General features: G+C 37.1%; 1 long non-coding RNA gene across 2 annotated transcripts in view; it reads left to right on the top strand.

Moving 5' to 3' along the window:
- LOC137472352 (uncharacterized) overlaps positions 1-13,690 on the top strand; it is a 90,059-nt gene extending 76,369 nt beyond the window's left edge. The window contains exons 1-3 of one of the 2 annotated variants that reach the window (XR_010998127.1): positions 6,111-6,121; positions 6,756-6,863; positions 13,450-13,690. This is a non-coding gene — a long non-coding RNA (uncharacterized lncRNA). Of the gene's footprint in view, positions 1-6,110; positions 6,122-6,755; positions 6,864-13,449 lie in introns of those variants that run through there. The other variant, XR_010998126.1, reaches the window with a different exon arrangement.
- Positions 13,691-21,094: the final 7,404 nt, after the last annotated feature.

Raw genomic sequence — 21,094 nt, 5'->3', positions numbered from 1 at the left:
TAGCTTTTATGTTCCATAATAAGGCTCTTGCTAGAGTGATTTTTAATAATTTCCATGCCTGTAGAGGCCAGATTTAGCATATCCATCAGGAAAACAATTTCTGATCACTTTGAGTAAAAAACAAGGGTGATGTTTTCCACTTGTGAATGGGCATTTGCTTGAAGATGTCTCAGTGCACCCAAAACTCTGCAATTTCCTGGTGGAACATGTAACAGAGAAATGTAGATACAAGGAAAGGGATAAATAAAAAAAGAATGAAGACCAGCACAGGAGTGGGGAGTGATCAGAGAGCTTCTCTGTTGACATATTTAGTATCTCATAGAGGTAACTCCACAACTTCCAGATACCTGTACAGGAAAATAACCTATTGCCACCAGCTCTTTACAGAAAAGATCATTTATCTTTTTTAAAGCTCAATTTTTCCACACTGCTGGATATTTGGAGACCACTATTTTGCAGGTGTAAAATCTGTCAGCATAAGCTTTTCTGACCTTCTCCATCAAATCATACTCCTAGTAAGTCTATATTCCCTTAGGGGAATATGGACTTGGGCAGCTTGCTATGTGATCAGCAGAAGGGGATGGCTTAAGATCCTGTAAAATTCATTTATATTTTAATGAAAACCCTGAAACTTAAAATAGTAACTCAGCTGGACAAACCATGACTCATTTCAGTTTGCTGTTGATTTTTGTACATTTTTACTACTAGCGCAGGTGATTCTTCTCAATTGCTTGGAGCCAATATGGATCTTTGGAGTGGTTATGTGTCAGGGAGACCTCTAGAACCATGTCAGGGAAGAGCTCAGCTTGAGGAAATGGCCTCCCAAATCACTTGCTCATGTTAGACGGCAAGGAGCACATCAATCTTCCTGTTGCCCATAAAACCCGAGGGATTGCTGGGATATAGACAATGCAGGACTCCTTGTCTTAATATTTATGGGTAAAGGAATTGGAGTTGTCTTCCCTTATGGCGAATCAACCCTCTCTTTATACATCATCTGTAAACAACAACCTTTGTGTAACAATTTTGGGTATCGGGATGGTATAGTCTTTTATGATTTTGTTGGTTCTACTGTCTGCTGTGCAAAATTATACCACAATATTCCTGGCAGCCCTTCCAGAAGCAGGTTGATCCACCTGGGCCCATAGTGAAATACTGTGTGATGGAGATGAGAGGCCACTGACAAGGCCAATGCCATTCCAGAACTGTGCAGCTGCTGCATTTGGGAATGCTGGTAAAACCTACTGTCTTGGGAGCAAATGAGCAGCCAGGCCATTGTCTTGAAAGCCTTGTGTCTTTAGCTCCAGGAAGAGATGAAGTATTTCTGGCATAGGCTATTAATGGATAAAAAGCATGTTATCTTCATAGATCAGTCTGCAGTGCAATGTGCCAGGGCAAAGATGAGCAAGAAGTGCTTCAGAAAAGAGGGGGAGGGGGTCAGGAAACAATGAATTGAGCCAAGTGGGGTCTGTATCTTATATTTTTACTGGCAGAAGCAGCTATAGTTTTTTTGCAAAGCTTCAGAGTTCTCAACTTACTGTGAATAACTCTTGGATCAAATTATCAAAATGCAGTTTTAAAAACTCAAGAGATTCAGTATATGGAAATTATTATGGCATACACCAGACAATCCCAAGATTTGTTTTAAAACTTCAGGGTCCTATAAACAGACTCTTCTGCCTTCTTGGTATTTGTACTCTCTAAGTGTCCATGAAAGATATCGGGCATGATTTTAGTGTTTATCTGTCTAAATTCTTATTCCACTTCCATTATTTCAGTATCACTTGATCACTACACTTATTAGTAAGCTCTTGTTATTATGTGGTCATATGTTCCACTTTTTCCACACTGCATTCCCTGTGTTGAAAGCATTTTTGCAAAGGAGAAGAAAGGGGTCTGCTAAAAAGCAGTAACTTTTTTTTTGTGTAACAATCAGTAAGTAATTATGTATTCATTTTTATTTTATTTAAAGATAAAAGTAGGGAGAGGAGAAGAAGAAAACCTCTTTAGCCTTAAGTAACATGTGGAAGTGTGTTGCTATAAGTATTTTAATGGAAATATACAGAAGAAGACAGAAGTATTTGTTAGTGATAAAGAAAAGTATCAGTCAGGAAACAACCCAGCTCTGTGTTTGTATTCTGTTAAGTCCAAGGAATTTTTTTCCATATTATTCTTTAAACAAAATGAAAAAAATAGATGCATGTAATCCATAAATTAAATATTATAAAATGAAATAGCCTGAGAACCAAATAGCCATTTCACATCAGTTCCTTTTTGGCCAGTGGGAGTAGAGTGGTGTAGGATCAGTTCTTGATTTGTCAAGGTCAGGCATCTAAAGAGTATGTAAAAATCATACATTTGCAAGGAAAGACAATCCCTTAATTGCTAGCAGAGGCTGGTGACATATGAAAGTGGATAGGCAAAACTGTCACAGGTCCAAGACCAGAGCCAGTTCAGAGCATCTGGTAAAGATCACAGAGTGTTAAACTTGCATCTGCCTGTGACACAGAGCCTTGTCTGTTAACTGGAATCCTGCATATCAAGTTGCACAAACAAATGCAGATTTTATGATCACTTATAAGGTGGCTACTTTGCAAGCTCCATTCTCTGTCTTCAACTCTAGTGCCGCATCAAACATTCCAGAGGACAGGTGGCTATTTTATTTGAACAGTGCAAGAGCAAATATATTACTTGGAGTTTCTCCTTCATGCCTTTCCCTATATGTATATGCATATATTATTCAGCTGCAAACAAACATCATCTGTTTTATGTATCTGTAACTTATAAGGATAATATTGAACAGTAACTACATATTTATCTAAAAAAAGTTCTCACAGTGTTGAAATAAATGTGAGTAATTAGAGCTTTTGGAAGTAATGCCAGGCAAAATTATGAAGCAATGCAAAACACCCTCTTCAGGTTTTCAAAAAAATCAATTTAGTAAAGCAAGATATGGACTGATTGTAATGACTTTGAAATAGAGCTTTTTTATGTGTAGCAGGTCAAGAAATTCACATCTTAATGAGACACCCATTGTATATGTGAATCAGTTTGACTAATACTCTTCCTGTTTTACAAATTTTTGTTTATGTTGGTCCTTTTGCAGTTAACAAAACCACACAATTCAAAGACCTTAAAATCTAGTACCTTGTTCAGATTCACTCATCTGCATGTATAATATGTATTCCCTTTGACACTATGGTAAACTGATGCCAAATTGGCAACTGTGTCCCAACATTTCCATTCAGTAATAGGTGGAAACTGCTCAAAAATGCCACATGTGTCATTTTACTTGGTAAACCAGCAAGGAATAAAAACTGTGTGTGCAGTAACATAACCTGACTAATATGTAAAGCCTTTATCAGAGTTCCTGCTGAAGGTCTTTTCTGACATGCATCAGGGTAGGATTTCAGCAATTAAACATGTGAAGAGAGGTCTCCAGATATTACAGGGGTTTGTGCATGTACATGGCTGTGCCCTCAGAAGGGCGCTGAACCTGTGTAGCTTCTGTCCTCCCATCAGCTTTTGGGGTTCCTTTTTGGTGACATAAACTCAGGACATGAATATGAAACACTCTAGTACTACTCTCAGCTCAGACTGAGGAGATTTACCTGGCAAAGATAAAGCCAAAACCTGGAAATAGCCACAGATTGGCGAGTTAAATAGAGCTTCCTCTCTAAACAGGCTGCATCAAACAGATACAAAGCTATTTGTAGCCTTTATTTTTTGGAAATTAAAAGCTGCTTGAAGTGGAACTTACATTGAAGCTGCTTACTGAAAAGCTCTGTCTAATACTTTTGTTGCTTTATCAGTTTGTTCTGGGAAAACAGTTGTTTAATATGTTATATGGAGATCAACTTTGACAGTATTCTGTTAATGCGGGTTTCAGAGCAGATAGCAGCTGAGGCAAGAATGTTGTATAGGAAAAGTTACCTCATAACAGAGTCCTACATAGTTAAGTTTTGTAGTTAGATTTATATGCTGAGAAATCAAGTAATCACTGCTGTTTCATGCAAGTGTCTCCAAAGCTTGGATTTAACTGGATCATATCAACTGAGGGACAAGAAACAGAAACAGCTTTCTAAAGCTGGAAAAAAACAGGACAGGGTAGGAGCACAGTACAGGAAGAAATTATGTGTGATGCACATGGCATCTGATTTCAATATGATGACTTTTTCTGCCCTCTTTGAATATGTATCTGAAGTATGCCATTTGTTTTAATGTCCATGGATTGCCTTGTTATTAAATTAAACATGACCTCTGCATTTCTATCAACCTTAGAAAGAACCGCTGCTTTTGTAACTTTATAGATGCTTCTGTCAAGTATATTTATAGCCTATTTATTCAAATAGTTCATATTATCTTCAAAAGATGTTCCAGAAAGTCTGGCACCTTGCAGTAGCTTTGTACCTTTGCTGTAATTTAAATGAAGAGTTTGAAGATGATAATTTCTTTTCTGCTTTCTGAGATACAATCTTTCTGTCCTTACCCCTATCTATTTCTTCCCTGGTATTTTGGCTGCCAGTTTCAGTTCCTTGGACAGCACTGTGGCCTTTGAAGTCAGAAGAAGAATGTATCATTCCACATGATCAATAGGCATTTGGCCACCACATATCCACAACACTATTTTTAAAAATAATTACAGAAGTTTCTCCTGAGAGATAGGAAAATAAATTCTTGTATGGCTGGGCATTCATCAGATGAAGCTGAGATAAGGGGATGAAATAGGAGGGCTGGACCAAACTGCTACAGCATTAAATTTTTATGCTTTTACTTTAACATTTTTTGTTAGATGAGTTAACACTTGGCCCATTTGTACTCTATATTTAGGTTTGGGGTTTTTTTTAATTTTAGTATATTCTTCTTTTTCTCAGTTGCTAATAGAAAGTAGTGAAATGCCAACATCTCCCCTTGCATTGTAGCCTTTTCAGATGTATATTCAAGCAGACACATATTGTCCAGGGAAATGCTACGGCTCTGACAGGCAAAGATCCACAGGCTCAGCTATAGTCAGGAAGTTTTAGGGAATAAGAGGCAAATGCAAACTGGGGGAAGGAGGGGAGGCAGCATGAGAAAAATGAAGCTGGGGCTCATTTAAAGAAAAAAAAATCTCTGGATTGTGTGAGACTCAGAGTACAGACTGAACTGGCAGTGAAAGCCTGACTGATTGAAAATTTAGGAAAATGGGCACATTGTTAAAATTACCGCACATGGTAATAGGTGGTAAACAGGGAATGAGTTATTTATGTCTACTAAAAAATTAGCATATCTGATAGCACACTTTTCCTACTGTGAGCACATGTAGTGATGCACTAATGAAAAAGATTAATTATGACTACAGTGTTTCTTTTCAGAGAGGGCTAGAGAGAGAGAAATTTACTAGAGAGATGTATAATGCAGCTATGACCTGCTTGAAAGGTAACAAGAATGTATGTTGTATTCCCCTAATAAAATACATGTCCTTTTTTTATTAAAAGCATTTAGTTGAAAAAAATGCACTAATTGTAAATTAGATTTTCCCCATTTTATGTAATTCTCACTTATTTCATTTAATGGGCGCTAGAGATATCACATCTGCATACTCTTACAGATTAAAAATTACACAGTTTTCAGTGTAGCTTTTGTAAAAATAAGGGATTTGGTAATTAATTACTTTAAGGATGAATAAGACTACAGCAAGGACTGTGAAAATATGTAGCTGTTTGTAATAAGGAGCAAGCACCAGGAATATGTGAGATAGTGGAATATAGAGAGAAGAAATATGGCAGTCAGGGGAATGGAATGGGATGGGATGGAATGGAATGGAATGGAATGGAATGGAATGGAATGGAATGGAATGGAATGGAATGGAATGGAATGGAATGGAATGGAATGTTTTTAGTCAGAAGGGACCTTACAAATCCAGCTGCCTTCCCACCTCAGGGCTGACTATTAGGGGCATTGTCCAAATTTCTTTTAAACAGTGACAGGCTTAGGGCTTTAACCACCTCTCTAGGAAGCCTCTTTCAGTGTTTCACCAATTTCTCAGCAAGGAAGTGGTTCCTAAAGTCCAGTCTAAAGCTCCCCTGATGCTGCTTTGACCCATTCCCATGTGTCCTGTCACAGGATCCCAGGAAGAAGAGTTCAGTAATTTCCTCTCCACTCCCCCTCCTCAGGAAGCTGCAGAGAGCAATGAGGTCACACCTCAGCCTATTTTTCTCCAAATTGGACAAACCCAAAATCCATAGTCGCTCCTCCACAGGACATACATTCTAGCCCTTCCTCCAGCTTTGTTCCTCTCCTCTGGATATATTCGAGTACTTTAACGTCCTTCTTGAACTGTGGACCCCAGGCTGATTATGCAGCGATTATTGCACCCTGACAATGTAGATTATGTCTCTTAACTGAATCTCCTTGTCTGCTTCAGTTATCAATGTAAAGGGTTATGAATAGTCACAAAAAAAGAGAAACAACCAAAAAAAACCCCAAAAAAAACAAATCACAAAACCAAAGCAAACAACCAACAAAAACAAACAAAAAAAAAAAAAAACCAAACAAAACTAAAAAAAAAAAAAAAAAAACAGTGAAAAGTGTGAAAATTAAACCAAAACTTATGGCTAAGAATTTGTGATTCCTGGCACTATTTTTCTTGAGCCTTTATTGTTATTCCTGTATGAGACAAGCTTACTAGAGGGAATTCCTTAAGGCAAATGCTGCCATCTAGAGAGAAGCAGAATGAAAGTGCATGATCTAAATGATACAATTTTCATGTGCAGAGAGACCCAGGAGCAGCTGGACACAGAATGTCCACAGAAAGGACTGCAGTGACAGAGATGGGAGCCATTGAGATGTACTTTCAACAGCTGTTGACTGAAAATATTCAGGTAACTCGAACAGACACTGACCAAAAAAACACTGAGAAAATCCCAACAAAGGATTTTGAGTATGTATCAAAGATACTGAATAGGCATTTAACTTAGCCAGTTAAAATAATTTCATGTTGCACATTTTTTTCTCAGTGTTTCCTTTTTTCTGAGAAAAGCTGTCACTCTAAATTTATTTGGTTTAAAGGAAGAAATGCAAAAGAAGCTTGTATTATATGCAATTTATTGTTTATCTGCCTTATTTTTGACACCACAAAGCATCTGTTTACTCTTCAGCTGGTTTTGAGAATTAGGATTGCAAAATTCAAATAGAAGGACAAACACAAAGAAGCCACTGAAAATACCTGAAAGACAAGGAAGAAAAGTGAGGATTTACCTTGTCTCAGTATAGTATGTGTGCAGCTAAATAAACATCCCAGTATGTTCAAAGACTGAGCTATACATGTTAAGCCTGAATGGGAAAAATGAATTCTTGTAGGTGCTTTCAAAACTCGACTACCAATAGCATTTCTCTGGGTATAATGGAGATGAGTCATTATGAGCTAGTGACTTAGAAGAGCCTGCAAATAGTACTGCACATGTTCAACCTTGTTGTGCCCATTCATTTCACTGAAAATTATTTGTACATTTCACTATAAAGTACTCAGAGTTCCAGTTTGAAACCTTCAAAGGAATAAAAATAAGGGTACTTACTTTTTTTCAGGCAGATGTGTTTCAATGTCATTGTGTAAAACTATGCAAGGAGTTCACATGGTCTCTGTGCAGATTATTTTTAATTACCACTTTTCTTTAATGTGTTGGGCTGTTAATGGCTATCTGTGTGTTGTCTTGCTAATGATGTGGTTAAGCAGCATGTGAAAAGGAAAATAAGGCAAACTGTCTGCATTCAAATAACATTTGCAATCTGAGACTTTAGAATAGCTTAGCTGCTTCTCCCTAAGGGGTGTCCTGCAAGTGGAAAAGAGCTATGGTAGGGCCCTGATTTTTTTCCAATATATGCATGTTTACACGGCAGGTAGTTGGTATTTTCATCTGAAAATTCCGAAGCAGCTGGAGGAACTTTGAAGAAATACCACTAGTAGTTCCTTTATTTTAGGTATATTTATAACATATATAATATTAGCAGGTTCTGTGTGCCTTGGGATTTGCTGTGATTTCTGGAAAGATGCTTGGGTTTTGTGCAAACTAAAAATGTAAAGATCTTCAGAGCTCTGTAATGAACTCAAAGAAAATAATTTTGTAAAACAATACTGGTTTTAAGTATTATTTGATAAGTGGGACATTTTCCTAGTGTTTGTAATGCATATTGGCATCAGTAATACCTTCCACCTGGAAACTTTTTCACCCTTCATATTTTGTATCAAAATTCTGTAGTATGACTACATGGTAAATTGCTCAAGCATACACAACATGATGGAGTCAGAGAAAGGCTAGTTCTGCCCTATACCATAAAATATTCTGAACTTGCAGAACAGATTTTTTTTTTTTTGTTGCCACACTTATTCCTAGACTTTTGATACTGACATTTCAATCCCAAAGCCTTGACAGCTAACCTTACTCTTTCTTTGTTCTTTCAGTCATGAGGTTAGCTGAGTTTTAAGCACCAGATTTGGAACTGTTGCAACCCAAAAGCAATGCTTACCAGCCATTATTTCATTCGTGAGGATGCTTCAGGTTTAAAGCACTAAGGAAGCTCAGTCTATCCCTTTAAATACACCAAAAATACAGTAAGTTTTAAAATATATTTTCTTTCTGGCTGCCACAGAGGATTAGAGAAATGAAATATGCTTTTAATAGTAATGCAAGGGCATGTTTTGAAGCGACAGTTCCATATGTTACAACAACCAAAAAAAAAAAAAAAAAAAAAAAAGAGGGAGGGGTTGAAGGAAGAAAATCACAGATGCCTGAAAATTATGGGGTAGCTTGTGAGTTTCCACAAACATTTGAAAATTCTCCAAAGACAAATTCCTGACTTTCTTTTAAATGCCCACAAGTGTCTTCTGTTGTCTAGCATGTGGTAGTGCCTTTGAAAAACTTCAGCCTTCCAGAATGCCACTGATGTAAATAGAATTCTGCATTCCTGCAGTGAAATATTTTTGCTCTTACTTAGGGTTATTACCTTTTCCAGCCCTTTTTCTTGCAGTTCTTCAGTGTGATAGGGTCACTTCCCTATAATGACCAGGGAGGTGCATCTTAGAAAAAACAGAGAACAATAGTTACAATAGATTAAGAATGAGTTTAAAGCAAGTAAAAGTTAACTGATGAATTTGACAAGGAAAGACAGGTTCTTCGAGGATTACAAACTCTTAAGTATTGGCTTTATTTGGGTTTGGGTTTTTTGGCAGTTTAGGGTTCTTTTTCTGTGAGTTTTTTTTTGGTTTTGTTTTTTTTTTTTTTGTGTATCTTAGAGTATTATTAGAATGGTTAGAATTAGGTTTATTACTTCAGAATGAAAAGTACCTATGTCTTCCACCAGTAGAATTCTTATTGGTGGTCATGAGGAGCATGATGAAACAGGAGGGAAAGAGCTGGACAGGGAATGAGATTCGGGCCTCTGAGCCAGTCCTGTTTGCATGGGTAAAATTATTCAGGGGAGGCTGCTGTTAGGGGTGAGCTTGGGAGACAAGAAAGAAGCAGTGTCTGTTAATCTGTGTGTAGGCATCTGTATTTTGCTCAAAAGTCTCTTCAGATGAAAACTGCACAGTATATGCTACTTTTTTTTTTTCAATGCATGTACAGGGGGATGAAAGTTGCATGGATTTTGAATGCCTAAGATTCATTCCATTACAAAATGCAAACTTGGTATCACAAGGCACCAAAATTCCTCACAGATTTAGTAAACTGCAGCTTCATTATCCATGTTTTCAAATGTATTTTGAAACAGCTTTCCAGAAAAGCCAATATCACCTGGAATACAGTTTATGTTAAAACTTGCACTGATATGTCTTATTTCTGATATCTCTGGATTGCTGATAGATTGGAGATGGCACAAATCTAGGCACACTACATTCCAAACAAATTCAGGACAAAATTTGATTTGAAATTTTCTAGAAATTAGGGGCTTGGAATTAAATGTATAGCACATTCGAGTTTAGATGATCATACAACAGTATTAAAAAAACCCACAATTTATTTTTTGCCACACTCACTGGGCATATCTTCGACTTTTAAGCAACTTTTTGCTCAAAACAACTGAACATGTACAGTGCAAATAAATAGATATAGGCATGCACGAGTGCTCGAGTAAGCTGGACAATGTACAACTGCCAGATGCATCTGGTATAGCAGGCAGCAATATCAGTAAGTTTTCTCTCTCTCACCTGTTCCAGAACAGCTTGCTGTATACAGATAAGCCTTTCCCTTCTCTTCCTTTCTTTTCAAGTTAAAAGACAATACATTCCCTTCATTCCTGCAAGTGTCTGTTTAGACTTCGTAAATGTGGGCTCCTCTTACTTTACCAGTTCTAGGTTACAGTCCTGTTGGGGTTTTATTTTCATTCACTAGTATATTACAATAATAATATTCTTCCTTTTTTCCCTTTAAATAAGCTGTTTCCAGCCCATGCCTTGATCTGTTCAAGGTATTCAAACTTGATCTGTTCATAAGTATGGAACATTTAAAAACAGATGAATGGAATCAAAAGAGTGATTTGTAAATGGATGTTTTACAGGAACATACTGCTAGTAGCAATATTATTGTGTAGTATGTTCCTTTCTTTGTGTATTTATCACAAAATACAAATCCATGCAGATTCAGTGATACTAAACAGCAATGCAGTGCTGCAAGAACAGTGGTAGTTTGCAATCCCTTTTTCATACACAGTGTGACTGGACCATAATGTAGTTTTGAGGTCTTAAGTGAAACTGCAGGGAGAAATGAGTTATTGCAGGATCTGGAAGCTGATGAAGACCGGAGCTAAAGAAATTTTATTTTGGAGCAAGCAGTAAAAAAATCTGACTAGCTGAGACATTGATTTTATTTTGTGTAAAAGATGGCATCCCCAGGATATAAATTCCTAGCACTATTCCAAAGTGCTTGGTTGAATACTGACACATAGGGAAATCTTCCAACAAATCAATGCCAAGAACATCTATCTCATCAGACATAAGCATGCCTCGGTTTATAACCACTTTCTGTGACATGGTTTGGGTCCAGTTTTTCTGCTGATTTGTTCTACTTTGTATATTGACCCATTTTGTCTGTAGTAGATTCTTGACAGGGGGGATTATGACCTACACCATTGTGTAACAAAATTATTCTACTCTGTCAGATAATGATGATCACAGAGTGACCTACCACAAAGGTTGTGATAGGAGTTCTTCACCTCCCTCTGGAAAATGTGACAAGGAGTGAATTGTTGACATGTTTCAAAAGACTTAACTCTTTCTTCTGAAAAACAAAATAATAATCAGTAAAATCCAAAAGAGTATTCTATTTTCTGCAAACCAGTGAGTTTGTCCTGTGTGTTGAACTATGCCCCCAATCACTCCTAAACCATTGTTGTTGCCTGATTTGATTGTCCATTGACCTATGCCTGGCTTCTGTTTGTGCTGTCTGGGCTTAATGTTTGGTTTCCATCTATCATGATACTACCTTTCTCCTGAATGATAAACTCTGCATTCAGCTAATAGAGCTATAAAATTTAACCTAGTTAACTTTTATTGACTTGTTTTGGTCAACTACAAAGAGGGTGCGACAAGACGTACCCCTGACCTGAGCACCTTCATCATCAACTTGTGGCATGTGACCTGCCTGCTATATGCCAGCTAGTTATAGCTGACCTCCAAATGCTATTTTCAAAAACCCATGCCTTAGGCAGTCTTTCACTTGTAGTAAAACTGGAATTGGAAGTGGATGAGCTGTAAGTTCCATGGCCTACATAATAGACCAGGTAGTGTAGCTGTGGAGCTGGACATAGCTTCCTATATGGCACAGAAGGGTATTTCCACAAACCTCAATAAACAACCTATTTCTCTTTGGACTTACTGTCCATTCTCATCTGGAAGGCAAATATTGCACTCACAGAGTAGGACTTGTCTGACCATGCTCAGGTGTGTACATCTAACCTAGTTGCTGCTGGCAGTCTGTGTGCTCAGAGTTAAGTGCAGTGCAGGCTACCTCAGCCTGAAACAGTTGTTGAAATAGATCAGATGAATAATTGTCTGTAACTCTTTACAGACTATACAGAAAAAGTCAGTGGTCTGTTGGGAGTCCCATCTCCAGTGTGGTCACCTGAAATTTGGTGAGCTGGTTCCTATTAATTAGTCCTTTGTTAGGTCTGTTAACACAGCCCTCAAGGTATATGGCTGCTGTGAAAATGCCTTTAGAGTCTGCTGAAATTTTTTCCCTTAATTAAGCAAAGCTGCCTCTCTTTCAGAACATAAACCATAGTTTTTGTTTTATTCTTTTCCAAACACATCTTTTTAATACCTAAATTAGAAGTGCTTTTGGCCTCTAAATATGGCCCAGTCAGTATTCCAAAACATGTAAATTAGCAGTGTTTTCAGGTTCCTTTAAGTTTGCAGAGCAGGACTGGTATGCAAAGAACAGCTGTGTTCTGTGGATCATTCAACTACCTACACATACCTTAACTTAATGCCTGGCCACTAAACACAATCTCAGGGTCTGGCCTGTAACAGCCACTGTTTCTCACGCTTCAGAATAGATTTCCTTTCAATTTTTGGTTTAAATTCGGCTACAGATTCTCTCTCCTAACAACTGAATTAAGGGAATTTCTGGAGGCGGGAATCCAAGATTGCCAAAATGCAGACAAACTCCAAACCCCTTCCTGCTAGCTTCTTGAGGCAAGAATAATATTGCTGGGAAAAAATTATGTTGCTTAAATATTGTATTTCAGAATTTAATTCTGAATTTTTCTAGTATTTACAAATATTAATTTAGAGACGGATACAACTGGATCTAAAAATTGAGAAAGAAAAGCACAATTGGTGGTAGAAATTACTGGATGCCATTTAAACATATTTCTAAAAAAGTAGCTAAAAGCAGCTAAAATTATTAATTTAAGCAATCTCTGTGCAAAAGGTGGTTAATGCATCCATGGAAATAAATTCATAGCATGTTTACAAAGAAAAAGCTAATATGCTGGATTTAAGTGAGAGGTTTTTGCAGCTTTCAGAAATTCTAGGAGATCAATTTAAAATAGATCAGAAAAGTGCTGTAATTATTATTCACATCCAGGTAAATGGACATTAACTAACTTAAAAATAACTTCTATCTACCATAGTTTTCACAGACATTTTTCTAGTCTGTGGTGAATTGATGTGTAGCTTTGCAATCATATATTGTTCAGCAGACTCATAGAACTATCATGTTAAACAACACAGGCTGTTTCAACCTGTCTCAGAAATTAAAATTTTATTTCCTCTGTTACAAAGGGAAATATATGTAATTCTTAGGAAACTATAGAATAGAGGCTTCAATTGCAAAATGAGCATGCACGCACACACACAAAATTAAATTGCAGATTTCTGTGACTTTGCCTCAGTGTCCCAACTTTAATGCAGAGAGGAACCCACTTTTCCCACTAAATAACCCTATTCTCCCATTCCCTCCTTCGCCCCCCCAGCACTGCCACATGTATCTGCAGTTTGATGGCATCATTCCAGAGAGCGATGAACAGGTCAGATCAGCAACCAACTTTTTATCCATTGACATACAGACTGACTGATGGAAACTTCTAACAACCTTAAGACTTTAAGCCTCAGTACAAGAGTTTACATCAGACCCTTCACAGAAGGGAAAAGCCGTTTAATCCCAGAAACTGTTAAAACTTCCCACAAGACAAAATAAACTACCATGGTATAGTGCTTGTGTATCCTATTTATTATTTCTAAACAATTCACCATGAAAGATAATAAACTTAGCTCTCTGTGTGTTTTTTTCTATTTAATCTGGCATTGGTACTTGAGTGATCTGCTTCAGATGGCAAGTCCTTTATTCTCTGCCACTGATAGATTTTGCTCTGAATGCCTTGCCTTGTCAAGTAGTGCTGGGAATCTTGCTCCCTCATTTCACTGCAAGAGGGAGATCTTTAAAACTTGTGTAATTCTTTGTTGCAAGTTCAAATTCCAGCTGTCACGTAATTCTAAAATTATTTCAGAGCATATTCCCTGCATTATTACCTTACTACAAATTCTAGTATGAGATTGCAAATTGCAGTGTATTCAATGAAGTAATTCTACAGTATAGCCTATGAAATCTAAGAAGCCTAAATGGAAACATACTTGAGCAGTGTCTATTACCCAAATCTAGTAACAGATGCAAGCATTATTTCGCATTCTGACTGCCAGTCAGCAGCTACTGACACACTGCTGCCAGCCTACGCATGGTCCCTGCCTACAAGGGACAGCATTTTCTTCCAGATGCAAGAAAGGTTTTTGCTACTGTGTCCGTAGTGTGCAGGACTTAGATGACAGCATACAGTTTCCTGAAAGGTACAGCCATTAACATAGCAGTGTAACTTTTGCTAAAAATGTAATCAGAAGATGATTATATCATGTTGGGGAGTTCATCAATAAATTCAAATTGTTCAGACCTTTTCAAAACCAACAAATATGTCTGAACTACAGAACTTTTCAATTTCTTTATTAAACCTATAATTTTGTATTATTAGTCATAGCCCACATATTCAAAAATTGCAAAGCACCAAACCCTCTGCACATTATTTGCATCGGTTTGCTGTTTAATATGTACTCAAATGTCATCATTGGAAATCTAAGCAGGCATACATCATCGTTTGAAGACCAATTTAACAGAACTGAACTACTCCTGACATCTTAATTCTCACTATAAAGAAATAAAAATATGCCTTAGATAAAGAATTTGCTGTCCATTTTTAAAGCTTTTTGTTTGTTCATTTTCACTCAGCCTAGGCCTCATTTACCACAGGATTTGTGCGGGATCCTTCTGGAGTGCCTCAGAGTTGTTAAGTGACAATCTAAAAGCCGATTTAGGATTAGCTAGCTTAACCAGGTGAACTGAGGGTTTCACTTTGATTGGGTAGAAAAGCCGTAGCTGTGCTTGGAAGTCCATATTGTGATACTGAAGGGCTTTATCAACATCCTGAGAGGAGTGCATTCAGAATAGGTGATGATGCGAATCTCACTAATCAGTGAAGGATTATCTGAGGCTCAGAGCTATACTGCTTCTAATTCCTTCTTCATGACGCTGTTCATGCACTGCAAAATGATCTAGTGCAACACCAGAAGTATAAATATTAGATGAGACTCTTCAGTATCTTAATTAGTGCTTTCTAAGGGAGCAGTTCTTGAATAGTCAAAGGTAATCAGATGTTTTCAAAAAAACACAAAATCAGAATCATAGTAGAAATCTATGATTTCTAATGTACAATGATTTACACTGCATTGTACACAACATATATTACTAATTTTTAAAATGGTGTCAGCATCAATGCTTATGCCAAATTATTGGCAGGATTTCGTATTTCTGGTCATACCATTACTGTGTTGAAGACAGTGATTCTGCATAATTCTTTCCTCTTTCTGAAATATGTGAAATTCTCCATTAACAGATCTCTCATGTGTGGATTAGGAGTGTGCAATACCCTGAACAATCATTTAAAATAGATTTGTTTATCCCCTATACAAGTTTCTCCCACAGGAAAAAAAAAATGAGTGAGAAAATTAATGAAACACTGAATAAAGGGGGCGTTTGTTTGGTTTGTTGTTTTTTCTTCTCCTAATGAATTTAGCAGAGTATAACAGCCTAGGAAACACGGGACTGATAACAAAATTGAGCAGCCTGGTTTAGTGTGAGGCGTCACTGCCCATGGCAGTGGGATTTAGAATTAAATAGTGTCTAACCTTTCAATGAATCTATGAATTTATGAAAATTAGTATTTCCTAGCACAACTCTGTTGCAAACTTATGCTTGCACTTCTAGTAAATGACACGTTTTCTAAATTGGAAAAAAAGTTATATATGTCTCTTAATGGTAAAAAAGTGTTGGCCTAGTCTGCTTCACTACACACATTGTCAAAATGACAGAACAAGATATCTTTAATTCTTAACATCTAATTAAGTCCAATATCTACAAGACCACCAACAGAGTGAGGAATAGCTTCCCAGCATTTCTTGTACTTTGTATTCTTCACTCTCTGTTGCTTCTTACCATCCTCATTTCAGTCTTCTGGTCTCCAAGAAAGGTATTTATAAGTCATTCACAGCTCTTATAATATGTTTTTATTAGACTCTTTCTCCTGACTGTAATTTTCAGTGAGATACAGAGGAAAGATGGGCTATGAATAAGACCCTGGATCTGAGGATTCCAGAAACAGGTTCGCAAATTGCAGTCTAGGACCATTCATAGAATAACTCCATATAGTAAAAATCTTCATATGAGTAGTCCAGTATTTTCATATTACAAATTTTTAGTTGAATTCACTCTTTATGTAAATGAAGCTTAAAAAATCAACTTCATAATTTTATCAGACAAGTGTCATTACTTATTATCAGAAACATTTTTTAACTTCATAGAAAGTCAAAATATAACCTGTTTCTTTTTGAAGTAGGGGGGATGTAAATTTAAATTTTACTGCAGTTCTTAAAATTGTGTTCATACGGGTGTATTTCTGCTCATCATGGAAAGTAGGTACTTTCAAATAGCTTGTAATATTTCCAGGAAAAGAAATAAAACAAACATCTTAGAAACTAGACATTATAAACACGAGTAATGTATTTCATTTTAATACTGTTTTTAAAACCAGATAGCAATATTTTATCTTCTGCTTTCCATGATACTGAGAAAACATACATCCAGGTAGACTTCAGATACTGTGTCAGAAGACTTCCATTTCTATCACTCCTTAATGATGAATGAGGTGGTTCTTCTAAACAAATAAGCACTTCAGAGACTTACCCTTGACAGGGCTGTTAATCCTGGGAGTCTGCCTTATCACTGTAGAATTCAAGGGCTGAGCTTGTACAGTATGCCTGTACTGCCTGTCTCCTACGCTGCTGCTCTGGCTGAGAGCTTGGACAGAACTATTTCACATCTTGCATGAAAAGCCATGCTCAGGCCTTCTGTTCTGTTGTACTTGCAAATAGAGAGGCTTATCATCTTAGTAGCCACTGGCCTCCTTTAGTATCCAGCTGGATTTCTCATTCAGATGGATGTGTTTTCAGCCTGCTTTCACTGGCGTATAGTTTCCTTAGCAGTCTTTCTTCACTTAATGCAATGAAGCTGGGGCTATAATGCAAAGCTTACCTTGAGTGCTACAGAAACTTAAGGCAAGTTAGATCACACTCTTTTGTCACAAATGAATTAAATATGGCCCTTTAGCACAACAGAACTTCACAAAATGGCAATTGTGAGGAAATGCAGAAAATCTCGTATTGTGATTTTGCATACCTGACAGCAGCTATTTTGCTTAATGTCACCATTAAACTACAAAGCCTTTAAAAAGCAAGAGGTAATTGTGTAATTCTAGTGATTAAGCAGAGAATTTGGATCCATTTTCACAGAAGTGAAATGTTCTTCCAAATGTCTTTCATCCTTTCTTTCCACCATTTTTCAAATCCCTTCCACACCACCTGCCATGGAAATCTGGAACACTACCAGGATCATATAAGAATTACAAGTGAATATTTTTTTTATCTCCATCAGTTTCCTTATCCCTTAAAAGGCTTAGAACAGGCATGCAACTTCAGCTGCTGTTTGAAAATCAAAGCAGAATGTGTTTCCAGTTTATAAATTATACGATATTCAAAAGCACAGACTAACATTAAGGAATTGGTTACACTGCTTGACATCTAGAACTGTTTCTTCCTTTTATCTCTCTTACTTTCCCCTCCTACTCCCTCTTTCCTTTCCTTCTTGAGGATAGAACACAAAGAAGATGTAAATTTTGATGCCTTGGGCCTTGGAGAGATAGGAAGGAAAAAGATAATGCCAAAAAATAAATGAGGGAGATAGGGTGAATAGAGGGTCTCTTTTGATCTAACATCAGTAGTTCTATTCACTAGTTTCATTCCTTGTCCATCAGAAAGATCCCCAATGCAAAGTATTAGCTTTGTACAGGCTTTTCTGAACAGTGGGAACAAAACCAGGCATGCATACTGCACTAGCTTTCATTCTAGTCATTCAAAGATCAGCATAAATATTAGTTGTCATCAAAGCCATGTGAGAGAGAGATTTTAACACCACTTTACAGAGAGTATACTGTGAGGTGTAAATAGTTAACAAGCGTAAGGAAGCAGAAGAGCATTCCAGGAATACTGAACAGAAAATGAATGTTTGGGTCTGATCTTCAGAAGCTGTTTTCTTAATGGGCAGGAAAAGCCCTGCACTCATAGCTGATAGAAAATATGCATACCATCCCCCTCAGCTGTCTGCTCTGAAAAAGACAAATTCTGTTAGATGTAAAAGGTGAAATCCTCACTGGAGTGATGAGTAACTCCCTGACTTAAGCAGAGCTGAACTTTTCTTTACATGCTTATTTCTGCTTAGTAGGTAGTTTGTCAAAGTGAAAAAGAGACTTCGATTGTAGTTTATTTTCATGGATTTGATGGTGGCAATCCTCTATGAAAAGTTCTCTGTTGTCCTTTACTCCAGCTTCACAGTCTAATTTTACAGTTTCTGCCCTCCTCAGCTGTCCTGAACTGTCTGGAAAGCCAGGATTACAAATCAGGCCACTGAAATGATTTTTATTATGTTTTAAATCCTCAGGGCTTTTTTAGGTGACATTAGGGGAGAGAAAATTTAGTTGGGAGCGTTTTGTGTTTTCTAAACCAAGATAATTTTACTGTTCTGGATTATAGCAAATTCATTAGACAGTTGCAGCAAGAGTTAGAGATAGGGGTAAACAAGACTGCAGTGGTATTCCTATCAGGGGAAATATGTTTTAAAAGACCCTGCAAATCAAAAACATTTGTCTATTTCCATCCTGCCAAAGCCTATGCATTTTTACAGATCCTAGTACAGTGAAAGCTTGATGCTGATTCAGGTGTTAAAACTTCCCTAAAAAGCCTTTAGTTATACAACTATCTTTAAATTAAGTATTCATAAAATTTTTTAATGGAGTAATGGCATAAAACTGTGACTTTTTTAGGACTTTCTCTACCTGCTATCAATGACAAAAAACATGAGAGCAACTATTCTTTTTAAGAGACCCTTTCTCCAAAAAACTCTTGGGCAACAGGGACATGCTGCTTCTTTCTGATCTTGAAGAAAGGTGACCTACAGTTTTGAGCATAGTATCCTAAACCTTGTTTTCTGTGTCGTATCTCAGCTGCCTTTATAACCCTTTATCTTTTAGCTAAGCAAATGCTTGAATATTTGCCATATCCCTGACATGATGTTTTTAAAAGCTATAAATCAGAACTGCAAATTAGACTCAAAGTAGGTTTTGCTGATGAGAATTCTATTTGTCCTCAATAGATATGTACCAATAGAGAGGCAAATACACCCCTCTTGATTGCTCTTATTTTGTCTTCATGTATCTATTGATTAGGACATTTATCTAAAGAATAAACAACAGCATCTTGGACAGTGTTATCAAATGTGAGGTAATCATGGCATACAGAGATTTAGTCCTGTTTTGCTAACTTTGTTATCTAGCAAACACATCATTCTCTGTTTAATTCTAGTCTTACCTCTGCAATAATTAACATTCTTTATTTTATAATACGTTAGATGTAACTTATTTTGATCTATTTATATGTTATATGTAATTGATTGGGGTAAATGATGATAATTAACTGTCATTTAGTGATTTGGAACATGTGGGAAAGCATTATACTGACCACATTTTATTATAGGATGAGTATATAAAATTGATTTTGTGTGATATGAGGTTCATGCTCTCCATTTAGCACTTTTTATTATAAATGCCTGTTAGTGCTGGTTTACTTTATTTATTTTTCATCAACCAGGCAGCAAATGTATTCTTTTTCTCCTTATTTTACAAAGCCAAAGGCTTGACCTGTAGCTAAAGGAGGCAGAACACCAAAGCATTGCATGTCTGGTCTTTGAAAGCCTCAGGGTCTGCTACAGCTCCTATTGAAGTCACTGGGAGTTTTGCCATAGATTGCAATAGGACGGGGAGGAGAGCCTATGTTTATTGCTAACTGAGATATATTGGAGTTCTGTTCACAGTGAAATAGAATGATGGGTCTGAATTGTTTCAGAGGTTTATTATGTGCAGGCTGCAATTCCAGAGAACCTCTGTTTACAGGAGGAAAAAATTCTACATTCCTCTTACAGTCAGAATTTCCACTGAAGTCAATGAAACCTTTGCCTGAGTAAGGATAAACACTTGCAACTAAAGTAGATGATTTAGTGAGAAACAAGCACATTGCTGAAGTGCCTGCTGGCTGTGTTCCTGTATTTTCTGTCATTTAGATCTGGAAAGTTATCCAATACTAATAGCTTTCTGTCACTTACATCCACTTACTGTTGGTCACTTTACAGCAGCTACACACTACCACCTTTCTTACAAGGAGTGTTTATGTGAAAAGAAAGAGCTGAAGTTCTTTAACTGATTTCTCAAACAAATTCTGGTTGATTTGAAACATGCTGACATACCCTCACTTCATTTCTTACTGCTTTCTGTTGAGAACCTGATGGCTGTATGAAATCCACAATGTACATGGTAAATTTGTGCATGCCAGGGATCCAAGCTTCTGAACAGTGAGGATGTCAGGGGGATTTTTTTCCTTCAGACACCTAAGCTACATCAGCTATAGTCTACTTTCAAGCACTTTTTGTGTATAAGCATGCTGAACCCTGATGTCTCAACAGTTTTATCACTGCAAATTAACTTCTCAGTGCTCTTCCAGGATTATTATTACTCTGTGACACGTGTGCCGAGTACTGCAAAACTGGGCTGCCACAAATTGCTGACTAAAATTTGAGGACTTATGAGTAATTTCATGCTAAAACAGAAAACACAAATAGGTGCCTTAAATGAAGCAGAGTAGGATTAGAGGTTGATCTTTGTTCCCTACTAATTCTAAATATTCAGAGATAGTATGATACCTCAATTTGCCCCACATATGTATGCAACATACATGTACGCCTTCTTGGTCAGGGGCTTAGTAGCACTGATCCCTCTGTGCCTTTAGTGTGCATTGGGACCAGTCAAATTCTGGAAGTAGTACAGTAGGGACCTCCACAGGAGGTGAGGAGTGGGGTGGAATTACTGCCATGTGTGTCAGAGTGTTTCTCTAGCTTACTGGTCTGATGTAAAAGAG

This window comes from Anomalospiza imberbis, chromosome 4, assembly GCF_031753505.1.
Source record: "Anomalospiza imberbis isolate Cuckoo-Finch-1a 21T00152 chromosome 4, ASM3175350v1, whole genome shotgun sequence".
Classification (NCBI taxonomy): domain Eukaryota; kingdom Metazoa; phylum Chordata; class Aves; order Passeriformes; family Viduidae; genus Anomalospiza; species Anomalospiza imberbis.
The sequence above is the reverse complement of the archived record's forward strand: the minus strand, read 5'-3'. Positions and strand labels throughout refer to the sequence as shown.